A 27,509-nucleotide genomic window follows, 5' to 3' on the forward strand; every position below is an offset into this window, starting at 1 on the left:
ATTCATCTTCATGCACATTTAGATACATTGCTAGCATACTTAGGTTGGGAGGTAAAGTAACTTATATTTGGTGTGAAACTGTACTAGTTGATATCTTTTTTTATTTTTAGGCCTTGACTGCAATCTTACCAAGTAGTAAGTGACGATACAGTTTGATGATGTCCTCCATGATGTATCCGTCAACGGCGACATCTTGGCTTTATCGTTTGGAGTGTGCACGTATATGACTAGCGTAGCCAAATTTAGTTTTAAAGATTCGATTGCACGACCCGCAGTAAAGTTGACCGCTGTTATTATAATGAAATGTATAGGAAGGCTTAGGTCTAATCTTTTTGTTGTGGCGCTTTGAGTCAAGGTGTTCTAGACGTTTCTTTTCAAAGGTTTTACATTTGTCACTATAATTTTTTGCGGAACTCTTTTAGCGGCACGTCTTTGTCGTTATATATCTTTAACATTAGGTATCGTACATTATTGTACTAACCATAAGCATGGCGAAAGACGAAGTAGTAACGTGCTATTGTACGAGCTGTAGTTGAACAAACTGCACGTGGTCGTTAAACTAACATTATCACTATCGCTGTTTGACCGCTAACTACAGAATAACACTCCTGTTACAATGTAGCCTGGATTTATATCTATTATAAACACATTGTATTAATAGAAACGGTAATAGCCAAGTGCTCAGAGCTTCGGCCCTTTTGGGATAACCCTACTGGGTAAGTACGATCAGTACGATCAGTACGAATCCAGCTTTTCGAAGTTAACTAATGTACATACTTGCTTTAACGGTGACGGAAAACACTATGAGTGAACCTGAATGCCAGAGAGTTCCCCTTCATTTTCTCAAAGGTGTGTGTGTGGAGTCTACTTATCCACACTAAGCCAGCGAGGTGAACTGCGGTCTATACCCTGCTCATTCTGAGAGAAGACCTGGTTGGAGGTTGAAGTACCTCAATATTGCTATGGAATAAAGTAGATTTTATAGTTTATAAGATGGCGATATAAAATTATTCTAGTGATAGAATATGTAGAGCTCAAAACGGCTGTAAAGATTGCGACTAAAAGTTACATTTTGTTTTGAGTTATCTTTGCTAAACACTCAGCATTACTCAGGTACTGAAATATCGATTGGAAAAAAAGAAGTTACATGTATTAGAATATATCTGAAACCTATGGAATAATATGGGACAAAGTAAACCGCGAACCCTTTGAATAAATATAGGAATTGTTGAAATCAATGAATATTTAACGGGGGCAAGAAATAACATAGCATGTCAAAATCACGTAACCTAGTCGTATCTACCTACCTCATTAACCTTATCGTTTTTGGCTACTGCTTTTCTTATATTTAACAGCTCTTTAAAAAATGCTGTCAATGTCTAAGTTACCAAAAATGTAGCTACGGAAGTGCTACCATTTATGATTTCGTAAACCTCATAACTTTGGCTTTTCTGATGCGGCGCCTACGGCATCTGCGGTTCTCAAACCTATTGCGGGTCGAAATACAATCTGCGATCTTCTTAAAAAATGGCGGCGATATGTACGAGCCAGAAGCGCCGGTGAGCAAATAAAATAAAGCACCCGCGAAAGGAACGTTCCGTTGTATTTTTATCGCACGTCGCATCTCTACGCCCCACCGTATTTGTAGCTTGAGAGACAGCTGTAAGATTTCTTTGCGATATACTATTGAATATTGGATAAAAGCAGGCTTTAGTTTGCGGAAGAATATGATATACAATGAACATTATTAAGCTTAACATGATATTATCCGGCACAACACAACAAATGTGTACGGTGTACTGTATTAATAACAAATTACATCGATTATATATTAGATTTGACTGGTTTTCGCTTTTCTTTATCGTAATTACTATTGAGTTATATTACCATGAATGCTTTGAGTTTATTTTAATATCTACTAGCTGTTGCCTACGTTCTTTGTCCGCGTTTATTACAATCTTTTTCAGATCCCGTGGGAACTATGTGATGAAAAATAGCCTATATTAGCCTCCGTCCTTTAAACTAACTCTATGCAAAAGTAAGTGGATTGGTTGCTCAGTTAGGGCGAAAAGGAAGTTCAAACAAACAACCAAACACACTTTCGCATTTATAATATTAGTATGGATTATCTTGTAATAAATGTCAACGAGTAATTTTTCCTTTTAAAATAACAGGCGAAGATCGATCCGAGTTACTTGCGTAGGAGAACTACAAACATCTGTCCAATTGTCATTGTGTCATTTAAACAAATGTTTTGCTCGGTGTTTAGTTTGTCCCATTTCAATTTGACTGGGATCTGACAAATACCTTTGAAGATTTGTGGAATTTTTAACGGCACTCACAATCACGGGGTATCAAAGGGCTTCTGCATCACATTCTAAAATATTAGTAACGCTGTCCCAAACAAAAGGAAATTGATATTTTTGTCTTACGGTGGTGGTCTAATAATAATACCAATTAAATAAAATCATACCTTTTGCAAGGGTTTGTTATAGCCCATTCTTTGGCGCTGCCCAAAATTATTGCTTCTAGACCGAAGTTACCCAACTAGAAAAAACTGCCTAAGCATGCTGTTTTATCTAGTAGAAAACCGTAACTGTGTATTTATTTCATTGAAAATGTAACGATCACCTTCGGGACTATTACTGCTAAAAGCTTTTATTGGTAGCAACGGCGTCGCGTCTTTGTTCTGAGCCAATTATCGTTAACTCGTTTTTTATTCCACTTTTGGGCAAATTGTCTTTAGCACAATTGACGACCAAGCTTGCTATGCATAGATATATAAGTTATAACCCTATAGTTACTGCCCCGTTAAGAAAGAAAGAGACAAACAATTCATTATTCTGTAGCAAATATTTAAAAAAAATGTCCTATAACTTAAAGATACTATTTAAAGATACTTTACATCCTTTAAAAAAAAAAAACTGAGATCTTAAAGCTTCGGTCTTTTATAAAAACGACATCTCTGTAGTATACCTACTGTTTTTGGGTCGGTATGATAACAGGATTTGAATTTAGATCTAAAACATAGGAACCGTCAATTTATCTAGGACAAAAGTAGCCTATTTTTCTTAAACTATTTAAAAAAAACGCAAGCATTCTCTGGAAAAATTGAGATGAAGCGAGTGTTCGCCAAAGAAAACACATCATCATATAGGGTGTTTTCTGAAAGTATTATTATTAAAAGAACGTTCGTAAATTGTAATGTGTATATTAAGATTTCGTTAATCTAAAATAAAATAACACTTGGAAGACAATTTTTCATTTCGATAAGAGGAAGCGTCGAGCGGTAGCAGATGGATGGAGAGGCTTGAGCGGAAGGGGCGGTGAGGCGGGGAGAGAGGGGGGCTGACGGTATTGGCTTCGACGGATGGCTTGGATTCCCGTGAAACAAACTGAGGATTGCTTTTTTTTGTTCAACTTCTGCCCCGGAACGAGGAAACGGTACGGAGTGGCGCTTTGGAGCATAGTTTATTGCATTTCGCCGGCGAATTTGTAAGTGTAAGACAAACAGGTAGCGTTTGGTGTTTGCGTTTGGTCTTACCATTTTTATAGTCGCAGATATAGTTGTAAAGAAAATGTGGAGGCAATATATATTTTCGGTTGAATACTTGATATGGTCCTTGGTATATTTATCGTTGTAGATATTCTGAATGTAAAAAAAAAATGCGCAACAATGAGATGTGTATTTGCAACACAGGAAGTGCGACGCGAATTGCAAAACATGCTGCGAATGCGATTTCCTGCGGCAAGGTGTTTTCCTTAAAAGTTTCGGTTGACCATGCCCTCGACAATAATTGGCAATCGTTGTGAACGTAAGTCTATTTTTCCTTACCTGTTTTATAATGTCAACAATCTTATTGTGACTTTTAAGTGTAAAGTTTATTTTAAAGTTGGTAGGTCCGTAGGTAAAACGGGTGTGCACTTATGTACACGCGTTAGATGTAAAACTTCTTTGGCGTAGCAAGATAAAAATCTTTACAAAAAATTTATCGTTCGCTTTATTCTGCGTCTGTAGAAAAAGAACGACACTAACAATAGAAAAAAGGTATATATATATAATACATTGAAAGTTTTATTATAACGTGATCTAGTTATCTCATTATCGGACAACCAAGTTTCAGTGAACATTTAACTTTGAGATTTTTGTACAATTGAATCAATTAAATCACCGAAATAAGCCTTTGACAATTGAAAGTGTATTCTGTCAAACCTTTTAAAGTATAACTAAAAGCTAACTACAGCCATAAACAAGAATTGAATTGAATTGAGCTAACTTCAGGGTGTCCTTTTTCTGTGACGGCGCGCGCATCGAAGCATGAAAGATTGTTTGAATTAAGAGACAAGTTAGAAGCAGAGAATTACATAGGTAAAGTGCAAAACAACAATTTTACAATAAATAACTGGTCACTACTGGGACTTTATTATATGACAATCAAAGAAGGTTAAACTGAATTATACAATCTACGATAGCGCCGGCCAAATTTACATCCTGCAGGTTTTTACTTCTACTGCAAAGCTTTGGTGTGTTTGGATCTCAAGGATGTGGTTGCGGTTTAATTACAGGTGTATGAGGCTTTAAACCTACCACAGATTGATTGATATATGGCGGGACTCTGTGGGACGTATTTCTTGCATGCCCTGTGATGTTTGCTCTGTTTATAGGCAATATGTATTCCACTTACCATAAGGTGGTCTTTTCGTTTGGTCTAACATTTATTAAAAAAAAAAAAACGTGTGTGTACTCTGGTACACGCGTTAGAAGTTATACTTATTTGGCGTAACAAGATAGAAGTCTTTTCAATAATTTTATATGGTATTGTTTGAATTGAAAGTCAACTGTCAAACCTTTTTTAGAAAAACTAAAATGTTGACTATAGGTAACTTCATGGTGTCGATTTTTTGCGACGATGTGTGCGCGCATCGTAAAAATTTACTGTCACCATTTTTCCCTAACGCGCCAAAAGAAGTACGAGTATAACTCCAAAAATCTTGCTACGGATTGGTAGGCATAACCACCTCGAAGAAAAGAAGCATTAGCCAGAGTGTGTTCTACAAGTTGTCTGCCTATGAGAACATTGTATTGCAATTTGTGATGGTAAGTTTGTGATTAAGCAATTAATGCCTCGATTATTTCAACTTTGCTTGAGTTTAGCTTGCATTAAAATAAATATTTTGACTGGTCTTCTCTTTACCCGGTCTAAATCCGTTCCATTCATTAGCATGCAGTGTACTTTTCGTTTGCTTTTTATCGCTGGAAAGAATAAATCGGTAAAAAATCTATATTTATAATAAATCTGTAACTGGAAGAATTCTGTACGTTTAATATATTTTTAAAATTTTGACCGGGGGATGCTTTATAATCGATACTGAGTCCAAAACAGATTTTTATTTAATTTTTGTCTATCTGTCTGTCTGTCTGTCTGTCATCACGTGAAATCTACTGAACAGATTAAATAAATGTGGTACAGTGGTAGCTGATATTCCGGGTCAACATAAAAGATACCTTTTATCCCGATAAACAAAAAGTTTCGCCCGGGAAATGAGATGAAATTTTTTATCAATTTTACTTCATAGATCCGTTAAATTTGGACCTATCGTTTAGACGTTACGACGGGTAGAGAAATGCTTAAAAATATTTTAATTATATTTGATGCAGACGAAGTGGCGCGGGTCAGCTAGTTAAATAAATAAAATCCTAATTTTTAGTAAATAAACGCACCTATTCATAGAAGTAATATTCTTTTTATTTTGAAGGTTTTGTAAATCTAGATAAAAAAAAACTTATTAATTTATAAGTTTTATTTATTTTAAAAAAGCAGATATTACTGTATTTCTTGATATACATGTTTAACCCGTCTAGCGCTCTATATGATCTATTCTTACTCTGGCGCTATAACTATCGGATTGTAATAATTTATGCTCTGCTTGATACCTACGTCTTTCATTTTACACCAACCATCCTACTCACTATTCACTTTGATGATAAATTATGAATCAAAGACGTAGATAATATTCAGCTCCTCAGCTAGCTAGTTTAATTACTTAAATTCTAATAACCAAGTCCAAGGTCTTTATAGCGGTAAAGCTTACTTTACTAGGTCACAAAAAGGCGTTTCCTTTTTACGACTCATTATCACAGCCCTTCCCGACACACCGACGTCTTTTACAAGATAGCTAAAAGTAGCTTGTGAGTTCATCCGCGTTTTTTTTTATTCGTAATTTTTTCCGGGATGAAAATTATACTATATCCATCGTCAGGAGGCCAGCTATTAAAATAGCTTAGCTTAGCTTAGCTTAGCTGTGGAGGTATACGCAAATGTTACAAAGGCTATTTTGGTGCTATAAAATTTTTATAAATATTATTAAGTTCATCTCCTGGATGCTATCTAATTAGTAGCCTTGTATAATTAAGATCGTAGCAGTAGTTGGGCCGATTAAATGTAAGAAATAAACAGACACACTTTCGCATTTATTATATTAATATCTACAGATAGTATATCTTGATTTGCCCGCAGCTTCGTGAGTGTGTTTTCATTTGTTTGTATTTTTACCTATTGTATTATTACCAAGCTATCATGATCATCATCATATCAACCCATTACCGGCCACTATAGGGCAAGACTCAAGAGTCTCATCCTACAATGAGAAGGGTTTAGACCGTAGTCCACCAGTCGGGGCCAGTGCGGATTTGTGGACTCCACACGCCTTGGAGAACTCTCGGGCAAGCAAGTATCATCACGATGCATTCTTTCACGTTGAAACAAGTGATATTTTAATTGCTTAAAATTATTGGTGCGTGCTGGCATTAGAACTTGTCCCTCCGAAAGTGAAGCAGAAGTTCTAAACACTGAGCTATTACCGCTGCTACTTAGTATTAATGGGAAAGGGCGTGGAAGGACAAACAAACAAAAGTGGCCGGTTTATCATTTAAAGAAAGATACGTGAGTAGTTAGTACAAAATTTTAACAAAATCTATTTAGCCTTTTTATCATGAGGCGGTACTATGTGAGTTAGATATCTCCCGGATCGTGAATTTTTCTATTAAATCCCCAGAACACTTTCGAACATTCCTGCAATATTACAATATGGACGGATTCTCTATTAAATATTTGGAGTATGAAATAAACATTCTCGATTTCAGAGCAGATAAGGTGATCCTTTGAGCTGATGTGGTTAGCCTTTGATCAAATTGTAGTAATATCAAAATGATCCTTCAAATAGAATATATCTTTATTTGCTGGATCGTGGTTCACTGATCATTTGTGACTCAATGATTGAACCAGCCCATTCAAATAAAAATATAATACTTTGTATGCTAAAATAACTCATAATTGAAAAATTAAATTGAAATTCTATAAATGTTGTACGACACATGCCCAAGTAGTAGGTTCTAGTTTGCTATAAAAGCTATTGGTTTGGTTATTACTGGCACATTTGAAATTTCTAAACTGTTCCCTGGGATAAATAGTAGGTATCCTACGTCCGTTTCTACGATGTAAGCAATCTCTACGCAAAGTTTCACCAAGATCAGCTAAGCTGAGAAGATAGAAAACTTTGGCTTTATATTGAAATTGCTCGGGAAAATTACAGTGTTACTTTTTAGAGACAGAGAAAGAGATAGAGGGAGAGAGAGCAGTTCACTTTTTCGTTTATCTATATCTGCCAAATTTCGTAAATGTCAAATGTCGATGAAGTAACATAGGTACCTACAAAGAATATATAGACAGATGAACTTTACCATTTTTAATATTAGTATCTACTCGTATATGTACGTAACAATATAAAATGAAAATGCTTGAAAAATTAAAATATAAACTTAACCATTTATAATACAAGTCATGCCCACATGGAACAGTGCCAAGAATAATGGCAAGTTTTCCACGCTGAAAAGCCAGGATGATCCTAAGCGTAAAAAATGAGACAACCATGTCACCAGATGGGGCAATTAACGCGGTAAAATATCTCGTAAAATATTTTGACACAAAGATGCTAGTTTGGTCACTCATGCCGCAAAAGTCAATATTACCTGACAGTAATAAAATAATGCCTCAGGTACAATGATTATATAATTTGCTACTGATATTAGTAGGTGTGCGTTTAGAGTTAAGAGTTATGTGTGTTATTGAATTTGTTTTCTTGAATCCTTGCAAGCTTTATCTCAGAAAAGAACGTAAACTTGTTACTTTATCAGTTTATTCACTGACGTATCACATTATAATTTATATAGTTTATTCTAATAATCAACTATGATATAACTTAATTTTACTAAACGAATAACTTTTTTATATTACTAAACTAGGTAGGTAAACCTGTGTCGTTCGCGTGTTCTGCTATGGTTTTTAATACTTAATTATGATGAGTACAAATGATTTCTTAAGCATAGATCAACGGGTACATACCACGATAGTATTTTGAATTTGTCGATATTTCGACCCAGTTGCATGGATCGTGGTCACGACAGAACTGCGTAGGCACGAGATGTCAAGTTGGATGTCACGGGCAGAATCTGACTGCCCGCTTTCGTTATCTTTTTGTCGATATTTCACGGACATTTCGACACACTACACTGACAACGTCACTTTTAAGTTGATTAACCCCGAAAATCTTAGTTTAAAATCTTTAATTTGAGTACAAATGATTTACTAAATACTTCTACCATTCTATTAACGTCCCACAGCTAAGCATAAGCCTCTTGTTTTTAGGATTATTATCAAACGTTTGTCAATATTCTCCGGGAATCGAACCTTGTGCTCCGTGCTTATAGAACATGCCAAAAACAAGACTAGCGAAATACTAAGCTTCAATACAGGAGCTTAGCTGCAGTGTCGCGCTTAGTTAAGTGTTCATAGATTTATTCGCGACAAGGCTGCTTGGAAGCAGGCTTGTCGCTCCGCTGTCATCTCTCACAAGATAAAAAAATCCTAATAGTCCAGTCATTTAAGCTTAAATTAGGTAAGAATCTCGGAATTCGAGATACCCAGCTGTAAGTCTGTCAATACTTGTATATTGACACCCTCAAAGTTGTCTCAAAACCTACATATGGTAGGGTGTAAGCAAATATTAAATTTCAAGGTCAAAGGTCACAAAAATCGTTTTTTTTGCGCTTTTTATGGAAATATCTCATTTCCTATGGGTTTTTTGCGTTTGTTGTCTGTAGAATCTGTCATCGGACCCGGTGGTAGAGTCACTACAAAAACACTGACTTGACGATTAAAAAGTTCTTGAAAACTAGGCCTTCTTCAAATAAATTAATTTTTGAATTAGAATTTGAGGTTAGTTTTGGGGGCGATAAAATACAGAATATAAGATGTAATTTATTCGCGGCTTGTTTTTTGGATTGAATTGAATTTTTTGTTAAATTAAAACTGCAAGTGCGCTCTACAGTCGACCTAACATTTATGAGACAGTCATTTGTGCTTCACTAAAAAGTTATTCTGTCTGTGGTATGGCAGACGGGAGTTAAATAAATAACCACAGCAAACATACAAAATGCAATTTTATATCTGACCCCGACCGCTGTACGTTACATACCAGCACTTTGTAAAAAACCGCGGCTCAACTCCGGCTGAGTTTGTGAAAAATCCCATTAAATCGAGAGCATCAGCGAAAATTGTGCAGCCCGAACAAATGACCCCTATTTATCTTTGATAATTGCTTTGCGTTTGTTTGTTTGTGAAGCACCCCGCGGGCTGAACAACATCGCGGAACCTTCAGCGGGTGGATATCCGAAGATAACGTTGCTAATAAAAATAACACTTTTTAGTGAATTGCGACACTTTTTAGTAAAATCGGTTTTGCGTTTTTATTTTTAAATGCTTTTATTTATGCGAACCAAAAAGGTTGCCAAAACACATAATAATATGAGCAAGCAATAGGTAATTTTTTTTACGTAAGATAGTCCTTTTTTATTCTATTTAGTTTTAAATGCATTTATTCAAATAAGAAACAGTTTCATTTAATGAGAAATTTTAATTTATATCAAGAAGTGGAATTATGTAGTTAGTATGATACAAAACTAGCACCTTTTGATTGAAATCGGTTAAGTAGTTTAGTCCATCTCGGACAAACAACGTGGCGCGTAATTGGTATATATTGAGAAAACTAGAAAAAGATTTTAGTGTTGGTTTGTTAAGAAAAGTAACAATATTTTGCCTATTAAATTCGTTACTTGCCGTGCGTTGAGAAAACTATTGATGATACGAGTACGTAAAATGTATGTGCGACATGATTATTGAAAGTACTACAATAAAGCCCGCAAGGCAATATATCTATCTTAGGTAAGTCGCAATAGCAGCTTTCGTGTTCTAAAATTTTATTTGATCGCTGGTAAAAACAATAGTGGGTTATAGTATCGCAGTGTATTTATATAGCAGTATAATACTTTTTAATTCGTTCCAATCGGACATTTGATGAACAATGAATACATTTATTCATGTTAAAAATTATTCATTGTAAAGTCAACATCTCCTGAAGATGCTCCGGTATCGTAGCGAAACGTGCGTAGAGAGTATATTGCCGAAGATCTGTTTGGTGTGGAGTATAAGGATTGAAGAAATTATAAACTACACCATACAGATTCTACTGCTTTTCGACGATTGTAGCAATTTAGCTTAATTTTCATAATATAATATACTAGAAAAACAAACGCGGACGAAGTCGCGGGCAACAACTAGATGAAAATAAGTCGATATCAATTCATTTACTTAAAATAAACGTTACTCGCACATTTGAAATTCAAACTAAGCATTAAATCGAAACTTAGTTATTATAGTTACGAATTGCTATTTGTTGCCGATATTCAGAATGGCGGATCGCCGTCATGACAACGAACATTAAATATACCCATTTAGTCTAAGGGCGATATTCATTTGATTGGGCGCGATTGCTGTCGCCATCACTCATCAATATAACCTAAACGCGATATGCATTTAATAGTTGCATCGAGTCTCCTCGGTAAGGCACACGGTCCGAACACCGACCTGCCTGGTTACCGTGGTAATTATCGGCAAACCCTCCCATTGGGAGAGGCCTTTACTCCAGCAGTAGACTGTTACGGGCTATTCATAACACGGCTTTGTGAACATTATGGAGAGTTTTAAGGCATGCGAACAGGTTTCTTCACGATGTTGTTTTTCACCGCTGAAGCAAGTGATATTTTAATTGCTTAAAATGCACATACATTACAAAAGTTATTGGTGGGATTAAAACTCGGCCCTCCCGAATTTAAAACGGAAGCCGCAGTCATTAGGCTACCACCGCTTCACCACTAGGCTATCATAGCTTCCACCAATATTCCATAAAAATTCATTATCAAATATAGTTTTAAAATTGTTTTTTTATAAAATACTAGCTGACCCGGCGAACTTTGTTCCGCCTTAATGTCAATAAATAAGCAGATTTTTTTTTTATTGGAAAAAATACAAAAAAAATTAAATTTCTACATCAATCATTCATAATTATTTCTGTATTTTAGTACATAGGTTGCTCTTCATTTAAGTACCTTGTGATACACGACATTTTTTGTTTTATTATCAGGCGCAAAAACAAACAACGCAGATGGTCTTCCGACCCGTGAACATGCCACGTATAATTGACCATGGGAAAAACATGAATGTTCTAGATTTAAACCACAAACTTTTAAGGATTGGCCTTGTGATTTGTTGATGGTCATGGCAAATGCAAGACGTATCGGAAATTGAAGTCTTTTAAATTCAAACGGCATATCGGTTGGGATCATCGGTATCCTCGGAATGAGAACTTGCTCACCTTTGAATTTTCCTATCATTATCGTAGCGTAAATTACATTGTTCATCAATTTTCTAACCACCAAACGCGTACCGTTGCACAGTTTTGGTTGGTTTATGTTTCGAAGCATGATTACTACGGAGCCAACCTTTAGGCGTAAATTGTGCGGTGGTAAGCCAGGCACGTCCAAAGAGTTTAAAAATTCAATTGGATAGTTGGTGGCTTCATCTTCATTTGTGACGCAGTCAATAGATTTGAATGAATGCATTGTTCCAATGATCTTATTTTGAATTATGTTGTTTAGGTCATCTACATCTTTATTCTTAGCCGCTAAAATTGCTCGCTCACTCATCCATTCATAATTTTTGTAGTTAGAAATAATTTCTGGAAATACATTGTTGATAAGTTCGTCTTTTGATGAGACAAAATTACAGAAATTATTTGGAAATGATATTAATCCGCTCGATTCATCGACAGGTACTTGACCATTACCGATAGTCAGCAATTGCTCCGAGAAATCTTCAGCAGATGTATCATTAAGCAATGCAACTCTCATGTTTGTTGTCAGTTGCAGTTTCTTCACATGGCGCCATAGATTTGACGATTTGAGGCAAGCGTTTATTTCGTCGGCAGCCGTAGATCTTGGAATTACTGGCAGTATTTGGCGGAAATCACCAGAAAGTAAAATCATTGCTCCTCCAAAACATCTCGAGTCATTGCGTAAATCTTTTAATGTTCGGTTAAGTGCTTCTAATGCACGTTTATGCGCCATTGTGCATTCGTCCCAGATGATGATTTTCGATACCGCTAAAACTTTGGCCATTGCTGAGTGTTTTGCAATATTACACGTTGGTTCTTCAATAGTTTGAAGATTTAACGGTAATTTGAATGCTGAATGAGCCGTACGGCATCCTTCTAACAATGTGGCTGCTATTCCAGAAGAAGCAACTGCAACCGCTATGTTAGATCTCGCCCGAACAGTTGCTAAAACTAATGACATGAGGAATGTCTTGCCAGTTCCACCAGGGGCATCTAGGAAATATAAACCACCATTTTCATCATCGATTGCCTTCATTAAAGTATCATAAACTTTCTTTTGTTGGTAATTCAACAGGGGTACATTCGTTTGAACTACTAAATCTAATTCCTGGTGATCATATTCACGTTCCCGTTCCAATTCTCGATTAAATGCGTCATTCATTTCACGATATGGTGCTGGCATTCCTAACCTGATTAATAAATTACCGCACATGAGGTAACACATATCTTCGATCAAGAGTAAAGCACGATTATGTATCTCCTCATTCATCTCAATATCGTGATTTCTGGAACTGACACGAATTTGATGTAAAATATCTTCTGACATATTATCCTTGTATTTGTGCCACAGGTTACATGGGTTTGATGGAAAACATGTCGAAATTATGATAGCGAATAATGTGCGTATCTGACTTGGAGATGCACAGATAATGGCTTCAGCGATTGTCGTATCCCAATGACTATCGTTTTCTAATAACTTCAATTCTTCACATGCAGCACGATATGTTGGGAATATTACACCATTAACAGTTCGTAGTGACTCAAATGACGTTGGCCCACGCACATTTACCAGCAACAACCGCAAATAGAAACATTCATTATTCTTTGGATGAACTGTATACATACGACCAAGAGCATCAGTAGAACGCACATCTGGATACCCAGGAACCGCATCGCCTTGCTTCCGTCTTTGAAAATTCTTCGATGAAGCATTCCAAGTATAATAACGTGGCATCTCCGAGTAAAGCAAAGTTCGTGCAAACTGATCGCTTTGGCAGATTGCAAAAAAACTGGTCAATGTAGTTGCTGGAGGTGTTTCAGCACGTTGCGTAGCATTCGAAGCCGTGAAATATACTCGTTGACCATTCTCCAGATGCACCGCCAAATGCGTAACAGTAGGATGACGTTCGTGAATGGGAAATGCGAATATACGCCAAATCGCTTCATTACAGTTCACATAACGACCAACTTGATAGCGTGAAATTTCATCGTTGGTATTCGAGGATTGCAATCCAAAAACCGCCATATCACTGCCTTTCGTGACATATTTGCAAATATATTTTATGGACTTAACTGAATTGCAGTATTCAACGTTGCAATGTGTCTTGAACGATTTAGAAATAAGTGGCGAATATGGAACAATCCAACTGTTGTCGACAACGAAATCCATTCTTTTCACTTTCGTTGTGACAGTTCGACCGTTGTCATCTGGTGATCGACGCCGATACAGCGGATAACCATCATTGCCAGTGACAGTCTCCGCCGTTAATTTCCGTGGATATCGTTTAGAGCACTTTCCATCGACCATGCAAGGTGATTGGGGATTGATGGCACCACACGGTCCATGAATCATATTAGTAGTAACAACATCATGTAGGTCTGGATCGACTTCATAATCAGGAATCTCAGCACATATGATATCATCTATTTGGTCAGGCTGAATTCTTTCCACTAACCAAATAAGAATGTGTGCGTGCGGCAGGCCTCGCTTTTGCCATTCGATTGAATACATCCAGCATCGAGTATCTCCAAAGACGCGTTGTTTAACAATAAAGTTCATCAGGGACCGAATTTTTTGCCTGAATATACGTGCTGTGATGTCGTGTCTATCACTTGATGTTTGTCCGGGAAGCAGCAATTGAGTAATTTCTATCCATTTTGGATTACAGGTAAAAGTAATAAAGAGATCGGGCCGACCGTAATGACGAACATATGTCATTGCATCTTGTGCATATTCATGCATATGACGTGGACTACCAATGTATGTCGCCGGCAGAATAGTTAATCGACCAATATTAGCTGCATTTCCTTCAGTATTAACTGCATCACGTAAATGGATGTACTCCTCAGAACGCAGTTTGGCTTGGTTCAACCTAATGAATGTTAAACGTTCCGTTTCTATTTTTACATACATGTCAACGCAATACTGCTGAAACAATCGACGAAACCGCAGCAAATAGTTGTCAGCATTTTGACGAATCATCAAACGATATGCGTAATAATTCATTGAGCTAACTTTCTTTGTATTTTCTTCACCTGAAATTAAAAATTTGATAATTAACCATTTCAAAGGCAAATTTTAAAGGCAAACAATACAGACATTAACCATTTTTTTAATAAGCATTATTTTAAATCAGTGTCTTTCACAAATAAATGAAATAAATTATGATACTGATACTCACCATTCAATGGATTTTTCATTTTAATATTAAAATAATATCCATCTTCTCCTTGCCAAAACATCAGCGGGTATTGCAATGTGTCATATGATCGATGAGTTTCAGATATTTGTTGCAGTTGCCCAGTATCGCGACGTGTAAGCACAATATCGCGTTTTTCCAATTGTTCACCAACAATCAGGATGGCAACTTCGTCTACTGTTGGAGCATTAAATGTCCTTTCGTGTGTTCCAGATGGTCGTTTATCTGCTTTGATAACAACTTTATAGTCATCACTTGGCATGCGCTCTAAAGCACTCTTAAACAACCTGACCAACGCATGATGTTCATGAAGCAGACACTGCAAGTCTTGAAGAATTGCTCGCTTCATTCCTGCATTGATCTCTAGGCGTCGATCAAGTTGTTCTTCCATGTTGCCCATGAAATATATTTGTAAAAATTTATTCTGTGTATCTTCGAAAGGTAGTAATGATCCAATTCGATGATGAATCTGTCCTTGTATCTACAAAATAAAAACCAGACAGTATTAACTGGGTTATAAACACTTTTTTCGGTGGGAGAGTAGAGTTCAGAATTAGCAAATATACTACATAGGTACCAATAGATAAAGTAAGTTATTCTTTAACTACATTCTATATAAGTACAAAAATAAATACCTTAAATGTCGGATTAAATCCCCGTTCTTCGATAATATCTGCCCCAAATGACGTCATCTGGAAACAACCATTGTATTTTTGAGTATTTGCAAGAAAGTGGCGTGATTCTTGTGTTTCGCCACAAAGCAATGAATACAATGGCTCAGGTGGCGGAGTCAACAATGGCAATTTCACTTTACCATTAAGGCAGCATAATCCAGGCGTTTCTCCGGAAAACTTTAATGCACCACAATACTCGCAAACTACGTCCATTTGCCCAATGCAAACGCTAGGATGCAAGCTGTAATCATTGCTGCAATCGTATTGAAACGCTGCTCGATTCAAATCAACACTTGATAAATATCTTGTTCTGCGTCGCAAATTATCTATTTGTTGACCTCTGTTGTTCGCTCGACGATTCTGCATTGCCAACCGAGCTGTTTCACGGGCTGCTTCACTTTGCTCTCGTGATTGAGAAGCACGAAGTCGAGCCATACTATCGCGGCGCTGTTCACGTGCAATTTCTTGTTCTTCTTCAGTCCTTTCATTTGCAGTATTTCGTATTCTTCTTGCATCACGGCTTTGTCGGGAAAGATTCGATCGTCTTGGTCGCGGCATTATTAATTAAACTTCACTTCACCTAAAAACTTAAATTTTTAACCATACCGAGTTTTATAGTTCACTTCACTGTTTATACGAATGGGCAATTGGGCAATAATGTTAATTATTTATTTAATAGAAATAGTTATATTATTGATTTCTTACAAATATCAAATAGTCATCCATACGTCATTACATAGCTGTCATTATACGTCAATTTTGTTATTCCAAGTCTGATTCTTTTTTGTTATACCACGTTTTATAGTGACTGACGTTACATGTCAAGTCACACGGGAATGATGTCGAACGGGATAAAAAGTATCCTATGTCCTTCTCCTGGCTCTAAACTACCTCCCTGCCAATTTTCAGCTAAATCGGTTCAGCCGTTCTTGAGTTATAAGTGAAGTAACTAACACGACTTTCTTTTATATATATAGATTCCAATGAATAAATACCCACTATTAGGAAATTCGTATAAATTATATTTTAAGCACGAGTCAATTAGCAAATTATAAACAAGCGTGCTAGTCTGGTTAAATTATGCATGATTTATATATTGGTTTCTGTTTTTAATCTGTAGCAAAAAAAGTGCACAGTTCTTGACGTTCTGACGGTTATGTGTTGAATGTTTAAAAATATAGAATTTAAGATATAATAAAGAAATAAATATACTACCACAATGCACTCATAATGACTATTGTTAATATAGACCACGTTTGTCGGTGCAGTTGTAACTGGAAAATTCAGAAATTAAAAATGGGAGGGCCATTTATAAGACCACAGTCCACATTAGGGACCTCCTTAGAACAAAAAGTCTACAAGAAATGTTAGGCGAAAATTTCTTATGAAGCACATACAATGAGGAGCCCGTTCAAACATTGAAGATACATTAACATAATTTTACCGGAAGAAGTGTCGCGGAGTAGAACAACTAGCAAGTTTCAGCGTGAATTTAGAACGAGGATGCGCAGCCGGTGCCTTACAACTTGATGGACATATTGAAAACACATTACCTACTGTTGTTACATAATAAGCACATTATGTTATTTTATACTCTGTGATGGATACATGTAGGTATACTTTTATACCCTACTCCATTACGATCGATAAATACAGAACGAATAACTGCTTTGAACAAATGATTTAGTAATTATATGAAATTAAAAAGAAAAATTATAACTTTTATTAGTTTTTTACCTACACTTGGAGGAATTATCAATTTTATAAATTTAAAATGCATGTAAAAATTTTCGGAACTGACAGGATTTGTACCTGCGACTCTCTGGCAATCGCGGCCTGAGCGCTTTCTCCAATTAAGCTACGGCTCTCCTACCGTCGATGCCGAAATTAGTATATGCCTTTCACATCAGTCTTATAGCGACTGTAGCGTCATCTAGTAGGATACGTTGCTGTTTCGATCTACTTTTGCAAAGGTCCATATTACAATTAGACACGTTTCAAACATTGCTTTTTTATAATTTTATTATTTTTATTAGTGTTTTTACCTACACTTGGAGGAATTATCAATTTTATAAATTTAAAATGCATGTAAAAATTTTCGGAACTGACAGGATTTGTACCTGCGACTCTCTGGCAATCGCGGCCTGAGCGCTTTCTCCAATTAAGCTACGGCTCTCCTACCGTCGATGCCGAAATTAGTATATGCCTTTCACATCAGTCTTATAGCGACTGTAGCGTCATCTAGTAGGATACGTTGCTGTTTCGATCTACTTTTGCAAAGGTCCATATTACAATTAGACACGTTTCAAACATTGCTTTTTTATAATTTTATTATTTTTATTAGTGTTTTTACCTGCACTTGGAGGAATTATCAATTTTATAAATTTAAAATGCATATAAAAAATTTCGGAACCGACAGTATTTGAACCTGCGACTCTGGCAATCGCGGTCAGCATATGCATTGTATATAAATTTTAAATAAACATTTATGAAATTTAAAAAAAGAAGCAAATACTAACTACTACTACTACTAACACCATAACACGGTAAAAACCGTTTTTTTGTAAACGATCGTCAGTACTATTTATCAGTTCTTACGGATAAATATATTTACAATTGTTTTTAATTTAATAAAGTAGTCAATTTGAAACCGGTTTTGCGTTTATTTGTCTGTATTTAGATTAGTTTATTTTGAATTTTAGAGATTTTTCACTTTAACTAGTTGTGGAGCTTTTTGTGACAGACTGGGATTTACTACCGTCATACTTATTTCTTCTGCTAAGCAGCATTGTTATAATGCACGGTCTGAAAGGCATGGTTGCTGGTGTAATAACAGGCACTATTATTTAACATAGTAGCTATGAAGTAAAGTTGATAAAATTTTTCATCCCGTTTCCCGGAGGAAACTTTTTGTTTATCGGGATAAAATGTATCCTATATGTTGCCCCGGAATATCAGCTAACAGTATACCAAATTTTATTTAAATCCGGTTAGTAGTTTTCGCGTGATGCCCGGACTGACAGACAGACAGACAGACAGACAGACAGAGAGACAGACACAAATTAATTAAAAATCTTTTTGAACTCAGTATCGATTATAAAGCATCCCCCCCCAAATTTTCAAAATATATGAAATGTACAGATATCTTCCAGTTACAGTTTTATTATACGTATAGATAAGTCCGTCTTTCTGTGTTCGTTAAATTATATTATGCACAAGTAATTATTATGCGAATAGTTAAGCTCGCGCAACGTTAAGCTCTGAATAAATATTACGAGTCCACAAATAAGCACCGGAGCGCAGTTTGTAGTGGTACAGTTTACCACTTGAGTCTTTAAGCGGCTAAGCTTGAGGAAAACTTAGTTGTAACTTAAGTGTTTCCAAAAGTGATACAAAGGATTTGAGTTAACTAAGGCTAACAATTATGAGAGCTATTTGGTTGGCTAATCATCATTTTCAATCCATTACGGGGTCACAATAAACACAGGTCTCTTTTCAGAATGAGAAGGGTTTGTGCCTTTGTCCACCACGCTCAAGTGTGGATTGGTAGACTTTACTTTACCTTTGAGAACATTACGAAGAATTCTCAGCTATGCAGGTTTCGTCGTAATATTTTTCTTTACTGTTAAACCGCAAAACTGAAGTGGCAATTGGCGGTGCACATAGTTCAGAGAACGGATGGACGTTGGGGTCCCAAGGTGCTGGAATGGCAGCCCCGCACTGGTAAGCGCAGCGTTGGTTGACCCCCAACGAGGTGGACGGACGACATCTATTCGTCGTAATGTTCATCGTCGGACGTCTATTTGGCACAAAAGCGTGGAATATGGAACTCCCTTTAAAATACCTACGTCCAGCATTGGACGTCTATCAGTTGATATGATGATGATGACTGTTAAACCAACTGATAATTAATATGAGAGCTCAAACTACAAGTGTTAATAAGGCTCTCATATTCAATCCATTCACCAATACGAGTCGATACATCCACTGATACGTCTGCCTGTAATAATTTTAAGTTACAGATCCACTTCACGGTTTCCGATTGAGGTCTTTGACAATTGCAAATTGATAGAATTAAGACACACAGCAAATTTAACGATGGAGCCTGTAGATGGCCATAGCATACATGTAGTAAAAATATTATAGTTTGTGATCGTTTGATTCGACTCCACAGGGAATCTGTTCTAGGGTCTGACAATTCAGTGGATTGACTATAATAATCTTCATTAATGTGAATTATTTGTTTTCTTTTAGTACTTTTTACTCTATTTATTTTTTAATTAATTTTTTATTAAAATTTATATTTATGTTTAAGTATATATATTTTCGAATATAGTATGTATAAGTAAGTATGTATATTTGCACTATACCGCTCTCTTGCAGCTGTTCCTTACTGTCAGAGGGTGCCTGTAAGAGATTGCTAGCAGCAATAAGGCCACCTGTGCATGCCTACAATTTTTGTATTATTTTATTTTGTTTATTCTCTATTTTATGTGTATTTAATGTTTGTTTGCAATAAAGAATCTCTTCTTTTCTTCTTCAACCAACTAATTCGTCAGTTACGCTAGTGCCAAACAGGCGTTCTCTCCCATAGAGGAGTGATAACCCACCGCACCAGTACGGCTTGAGCGGGCTTGGGCTTAATAAACCTCATCATCATCATCATCACTTAAACTTGACGCTGACGTCCAACGCTTGACCATAGAGAAATCCATAATCCACAAACCGCTTGTTTCCAGCGTCCCAGTGACTTATTTGGTGTTGTCTGTCAACCTCGTTGTGGGCCAACTAACGCCATTCCAGCACCTTGGGACCCTAACTTCCGCCAGTTTCCAAAGATATGAACCCATTTCTGATTTGATCATAGAGATACTCCTACGGTAGCACTCTCCATCGCCCGCTGAGTGACACTGAGCCTTCTTATGAGGCCCATAGTAAGTGACTGCGTTTGAGATCCGTAAGTCATCACTGGCATTTTTTTTTACATGGTTATTAATTCACGGACCAAACCGATGGCCCACCTGACAAGTGGAATACCATAAACAGAGCAACGTTTCACAGGGCATGTAAGGAAACCGTCCGTCATCGTGCCGCCCTGTGTCCATGAACCTGAGGTAAGTGTTAAGACTCATAAGCCTCATAAGCATAAGCCTTCAGACCGAAACATACCATTGCAACAATGCTAGTTAGGGGCAGAAATAAGGACCGATTTGAATGAATTTTTTGGTATGCGTTTGTGTGGCACTTTGGTTTAGATTTACAAATCAGCCCGACAGATGGCACTGGGGTCCACTAGTAACTATATAAAATAGTGGTACTATGACTTCCCCTAATTTTCTTATACAACATTTTTTTTTCAACTGCTTCTTTCTATGCCCTAACTAGTAGGGCGGGCGGTCTAATGCGCGCGCAATTTCTCTACTACATAGCCAAAGCTCACGCGACCGTCGCCTTCAGCGCTCGTCCATTGCCAGTTACACCTTTCCAACTACGAGCCGCGGTCATGCCATGATTCAGAATTTCAGACTAAACTTTTAATGAACTATCTAAACTATACAAATCGCAGCGAAATACTTTTAAAAGTGATGTTTATTTGCTGGTTTTAATTATGAGTGTTTGAAATAAAAAATAACTATAGCATAACTTGGTGTTCAAAGCCTGAGTAGTATCGGATGACTTTTCAAGTATTTTGTGAGAAAATTAGTTTAGTTTTGTGAGTTTCTTGGGGACCGGAGCTGCCGTTGCGACTTTCTGTCGTGTAAGTTCAATGATTTTTTATTTAATGTAACTTCCTTACGTTATTATACATAACAAAATAATTATTCCTAGTACCAAAAGATACCTTATTTAGTTATCGGTTGGTGCGGTATTATTTGCCTGTCTCTATTAAATTGAGATCATTTCGTATTGAAAACTTATTATGGTACTCAAGGCACTGTATATTTCAAAAACTCGTCCAAAATTAGTTGGGTCATCTTATTCCTCGTTATACTCTTAAGTTGTAATAATATTTTAAAAAATAGGTATGTTTTAATAATACTCATGAAGCTTCTGTGTTCTTGTTGTAAGAAATAAAGGAAAATTGGTGTATGAAATCAATATTGTTACGAATTTGACCAACACTTATGCTTTGATATAGGAATTCGCACTAAAGTAAGGTCTGGAAAATATATTATTTATAGAGATCGTGAACCTAAAAGTGGAATATTCCTTCCATAGACAAAAAAAAACGTTGAAATCCAGATTGTCAGAAGTAAAGAGATTTTCAATAATTTTTTATCTTTGATAAATTTGAAAATGAGTACTATAGGGAAAAATACGAGAAATTCTAGTTCGTACGAGCACTAGTATCACCGTCATTACTAAATCATCGGTCCACCGAGCTATTCTCCAGCATTAACACGACTGCTTAGAAATGACTGCAATTTTTTAGGGCTCATATGAAGGCTGCCTTTCTTTTTTAAATCATCATAACTTTTGCATAAACGAAAAATTCTTAATAATAATAACTTCAATTTAAACACACAACTTTTATTTATACTAATACTAGGAAGTTGGGCGGGGTAGAGACCGACTTCATCAAAATACGTTTTATTCCAGAACATCAGCTACATAGACCGTTCAAAACATTATCCTCCTGTAATCGGGTAAAAAAATCTATTCACGCTATTCCAATTTTCTGGATTTTATACTAGTATTTGATAATAATAGTTAAAGTTCGAACCGGCTTTCGTTAACTGGTTTGGTACAGTGTGGTCATTGCTTCAAAACTCTTTTTATCCCTCGCTTCTTCGAGCCCTGGGGTTCACATTCTTCCAGACATAACCTCAGTCCAAGGCACACCATGATTTGAGAGGATGGGGTATCCTTAGTTTCTTTACCTTAACCTGCTGTGTGGTACAATTTTCTAATGTGGACATTCGTTCAGTATTTTGCAGTCGTATTTTCTTTTTTTTTAATTATTTACGATCACTAGATAGATACTTCTACAAATTATAAGATACATAAATATTTTAAAATCTTCAATCAAAGTTTCTAAACAAATATCCAAACTAAAATTCATAAATAACAACAACAATAAATCAGGAGACACTTCACACAAATTCAATGTAAAATAAAGGAGTCTATACGTAAAATACAGGTTGGAGATGAAATAATTTCACAACCAATTGAGATTGCCAACTATTTGATTAACATGTTAGTAACTCAAATTGTTATATGATTACTGTTTATGCGTCTACAAATTATAAGATACATAAATATTTTAAAACCTTCAATCAAAGTTTCTAAACAAATATCCAAACTAAAATTCATAAAAAACAACAACAATAAATCAGGAGCCACTTCACACAAATTCAATGTAAAATAAAAGAGTCTATACGTAAAATACAGGTTGGAGATGAAATAATTTCACATTCAATTGAGATTGCCAACTATTTGATTAACATGTTAGTAATTCAAATCGTCATATACCTGTTAAGGTAGGGCTATAATAACTGCTTTTTAAGTTGCGTACACCTGTATCTATTATAATGCTTATAACAGGTAAACCATTCATGAATGATTGATTGATTGGCACGTTAAGCTATGACGGTAACAGTTTTTGTCACTCTACTCATTTACCTATCTATGATGGATCAGATATACACTAATATATAGCTTCCCTTAATTAATTACGGCTTTGAGCATTGATTTAAAATGTTACTACAGTAACTTTGAGCATTGATTTAATATGTTACTATAAGCTCACTGGTTTTGAGGCTTAACACCAACTCCTCATGTTGATGGATACAGAGCGCCACGATGCAGCAGGTACGTTTTCCTTGCATGCCCTGCAAAGTGTTGCCCTGTAAAGGCGAAGGTTTTCAACTTATGCCTATCCATTAGGTGAGGCCGTCTGTTTTCTCCGTCAATTTTATTATTAGAGTAAAAAAAGGTGTTTTAAGTAGTAGGAAATAATTGAGTAGTAAAATGACTTGAGAACTTAAAAAAGTTGCCAGACTGTGTTTTAAAATTCGTTAATGGATACTAGAAAATTACGTAGACAAACATGTCAGTTTAAATAGAAAAATATCTGGAAAATAATAGTCTCCTATAACCTCTCTTCTTCATTTTCTTGCCCGTAGCCTTCCTGGCCATGTGTCCTCTTCAAACTTGAAGATTTACTTGTTGTTTTAGTTTTTGATATAAAAACTTTATCCTGGAACATTATATATCACTCGAGTGTCTCGTTGGTGAATAAAATAAAATACCGAAAAGGTAGAGAAGGGTCTTAATAGATAAAAATGTTAAAAATTACCGGGTACTTGGTGTTACAGTTACACGAATACAGCAAGAATTGAATTATTAAGACGCCAATCGAACAAACCGCGCTGGTTTGAGGGTGGTCCGCAATAAAAGCGGGCAATTCTCTAGGGATCGGGGCCGATAGCGCTACCTGTCGCACTCCATTATGGTTTGATAACTTATTTATTGGTAACCCGACTACATGATATTGAACTGTCTTCAAATATGAAACGTCGTGTTGACTTCATAATACTTGCATTATAGCAACTTGTGTAAAAAACATAGGACACAGAAGCGTAAACCATACATAAGTGAATAGTTAAGATAAAGTGTTATTGTAAAAATATACTGTAATTTTTGAGGCACCTATAATAATAATAATAATAATAAATATACTACGACAAAACACACAGCGCCATCTAGTCCCAAAGTAAGCGTAGCTTGTGTTATGGGTACTAAGATGAATATTTTTTATGAATAATATACATAAACACTTAAAATATACAGATAAACACCCAGACACTGAAAGACATTCATGTTCATCACACAAACATTTTCCAGTTGTGGGAATCGAACCCACGACCTTGGACTCAGAAAGCAGGTTCGCTGCCCACTGCGCCACTCGGCCGTCAAACCCATGTTTTACTATAAATAAAAAAAATTAAAAACCGTACTAGGCACCTATTTTTTTTTTATTCCACTACAAGTTTGCCCTTGTCTGCAATATCACCTGGTGGTAAGTAATGATGCAGTCTAAGACGGTATCGGGCTAACCTGGTAGGGAGTATGGTAGTCATACTCGATATCGGTTTTCACGCGACGGTACAGGAACACTTAGCGTGGTAACTAGCCATGGCCAAAGCCTCCCACTAGAACAGATCAGAGAAAATTCAGAAATTATACATTTCCAAATTGCCCCCGCCAGGAATCGTACCCGGGACCTCCTACTTGAATTCACAGCGCTCACTGTTACGCCACGCAGGTCTCCAAAAACTTTGTTATACTAAAAAATTAAAACATGTGTAAACAATTGAAATACACAGCGCTCACTGTTACGCCACGCAGGTTACCAAAAACTTTGTTATACTAAAAAATTAAAACATGTATAAACAATTGAAATACACAGCGCTCACTGTTACGCCACGCAGGTCATCAAAAACTTTGTTATACTAAAAAATTAAAACATGTATAAACAATTGAAATACACAGCGCTCACTGTTACGCCACGCAGGTCACCAAAAACTTTGTTATACTAAAAATTAAAACATGTATAAACAATTGAAATACACAGCGCTCACTGTTACGCCACGCAGGTTACCAAAAACTTTGTTATACTAAAAAATTAAAACATGTATAAACAATTGAAATACACAGCACTCACTGTTACGCCACGCAGGTCACCAAAAACTTTGTTATACTAAAAAATTAAAACATGTATAAACAATTGAAATACACAGCGCTCACTGTTACGCCACGCAGGTCACCAAAAACTTTGTTATACTAAAAAATTAAAACATGTATAAACAATTGAAATACACAGCGCTCACTGTTACGCCACGCAGGTCACCAAAAACTTTGTTATACAAAAAAATTAAAACATGTATAAACAATTGAAAAACACAGCGCTCACTGTTACGCCACGCAGGTCACCAAAAACTTAGTTATACTAAAAAATTAAAACATGTATAAACAATTGAAATACGAAACCTACATACGTCTCAATCAGGATCGGAAAATTACGTTAAAAGGGAAACTTTATATAGATACCAACACCATCAGCGTATTATTAATTATTCACTTCAAAGCACATGACTCCTGTCTCATAGGATTTTTTAAGTGACTGTGAGACCGATTGCTTTCCGATGAAGGGTCGGAAGGTAAAGGTCAAATCCTGACCTCCAAAGTTAGTGACCCATGCACTTTCCAACTTGGATCAATATTGCGTAACCAAATTAATTGTCTTAAGCAACTGATGACATAGAAACTAGCCTACAATACTCAGAAGCAAATAGATAATTATACAAGTAATGCGATGTTTTAGGTGTAACCGACATTTAACACGTAGGTATGTACCTACTACCTATTTTGTCAGACGTTAACACTGATGATTAAATAAATGAATAATTAACTAACTAGCCACGGCCGAACCCTCCTAGCAGCCAAGATTGGAGAAAATTCATAAATTTCTAAATTGTCCCCATGGAGACCGAACCCGGGACGTACTAAAGAAACGCTCACCATATTTATTTATATATTTGGGTATAATTGAGTCCATCATATGGGTTGAAATTAAACAAATTTGCATGACTGACTTTGCTGTATAAACTAAAAAATCCGATGAGTTTAGTTTTATCAAATTAATAACGATCTTAATTAAACTTACATTCAAATAAAAATGGTCAGGTAAGCTACTTGAGGCCTACGGTGCTAAAGACTCCAAACGACAGAGAATTTATGAAACCTCTCTTTTGAGCGGATTCGATTTCACGATGAGACGTTGCAATTCGATTTTTTTTTTAATGTTTTGTAGGAGTTGCCGAAAATAATTTTATTATAATAATAAATATACTACGACAATACACACACCGCCATCTAGCCCCAAAGTAAGCTTTAGCTTGTGTTATGGGAACTAAGATGACTGATGAATATTTTTATGAGTAATATATATTAATACTTAGAATATGCATATAAAGACCCAGACACTGAAAAATACTCACGCTCATCACATAAATATTTTCCAGTAGTGGGAATCGGCCCACGGCCTTGGGCTCAGAATGCAGGAACGCTGCAAACTGCGCCAATCGGCCGTTTTATATTTTAATCAGTGTCTTAGTACAATTGCAGAAATAAACATCTAGTGCCATACATGCTAGATAAATACACTATATTTTTTATTTTTAACCCCCGACGCATAAACGACGGACGCCACCACAACATAACAATTTTTTTTTTTACAATCCTCTAATATCTAATGAAAGGGTACTTGATTAGTAGAATACTATAAAATAATTGGGAGCATACAGAAATCATTTACAGGACTAATATTGAAACATTACCACTCTAGTTTAGTAGTGTTTCTATAACAGGCTAATCACTTAACTCCATTTAGCATTTGACACACTGACGTAATATGAATACTCAGTGAGTTGACAGTAATTATTTTACCTCTAATATTCTAAACGTTTACCTTAGAATGGGAAAATGGGAAAGTTGGTGAGCTAGGATCTTTCCGCTGGTGTGAAGTGAGACGTGCTCGGGGCGTTATAACTATTTTTGGACACAATGCACTGCATGATAAAATTGCTAAATGAGGGTTATTTGTGTTCTTAATTCTGTGAATATAAAACAGCGTATTAGATGTTTTTTTAAAACTCTTTCAATATGGAAATCAAATAAAAGGGTTAGGAATAATGATTTATTTTGAAAATCGGTTTTGTAAATTTTTAATCTATATCATCATCATCATCATGATATCAACCGATAGACGTCCACAGCTGGACTTAGGTCTTTTGTAGGGAGTTCCAAATTCCACGGTTCTGTGCCGCTTGGATCCAGCGGCTAC

The 27,509-nt window shown here is 36.1% G+C and overlaps 1 protein-coding gene across 1 annotated transcript in view; it reads left to right on the forward strand.

Moving 5' to 3' along the window:
• The first annotated feature begins 21,365 nt into the window (after positions 1-21,365).
• The window catches only part of LOC120628184 (TWiK family of potassium channels protein 7-like), a 95,777-nt gene continuing 89,633 nt past the window's right edge, over positions 21,366-27,509 (forward strand). Inside the window, exon 1 of the mRNA XM_039896430.1 lies at positions 21,366-21,419. The gene's annotated coding sequence lies outside the window, so the exon portion shown is untranslated. The remainder of the gene's footprint in view (positions 21,420-27,509) is intronic.

Source organism: Pararge aegeria, chromosome 12 (genome assembly GCF_905163445.1).
Source record: "Pararge aegeria chromosome 12, ilParAegt1.1, whole genome shotgun sequence".
Classification (NCBI taxonomy): domain Eukaryota; kingdom Metazoa; phylum Arthropoda; class Insecta; order Lepidoptera; family Nymphalidae; genus Pararge; species Pararge aegeria.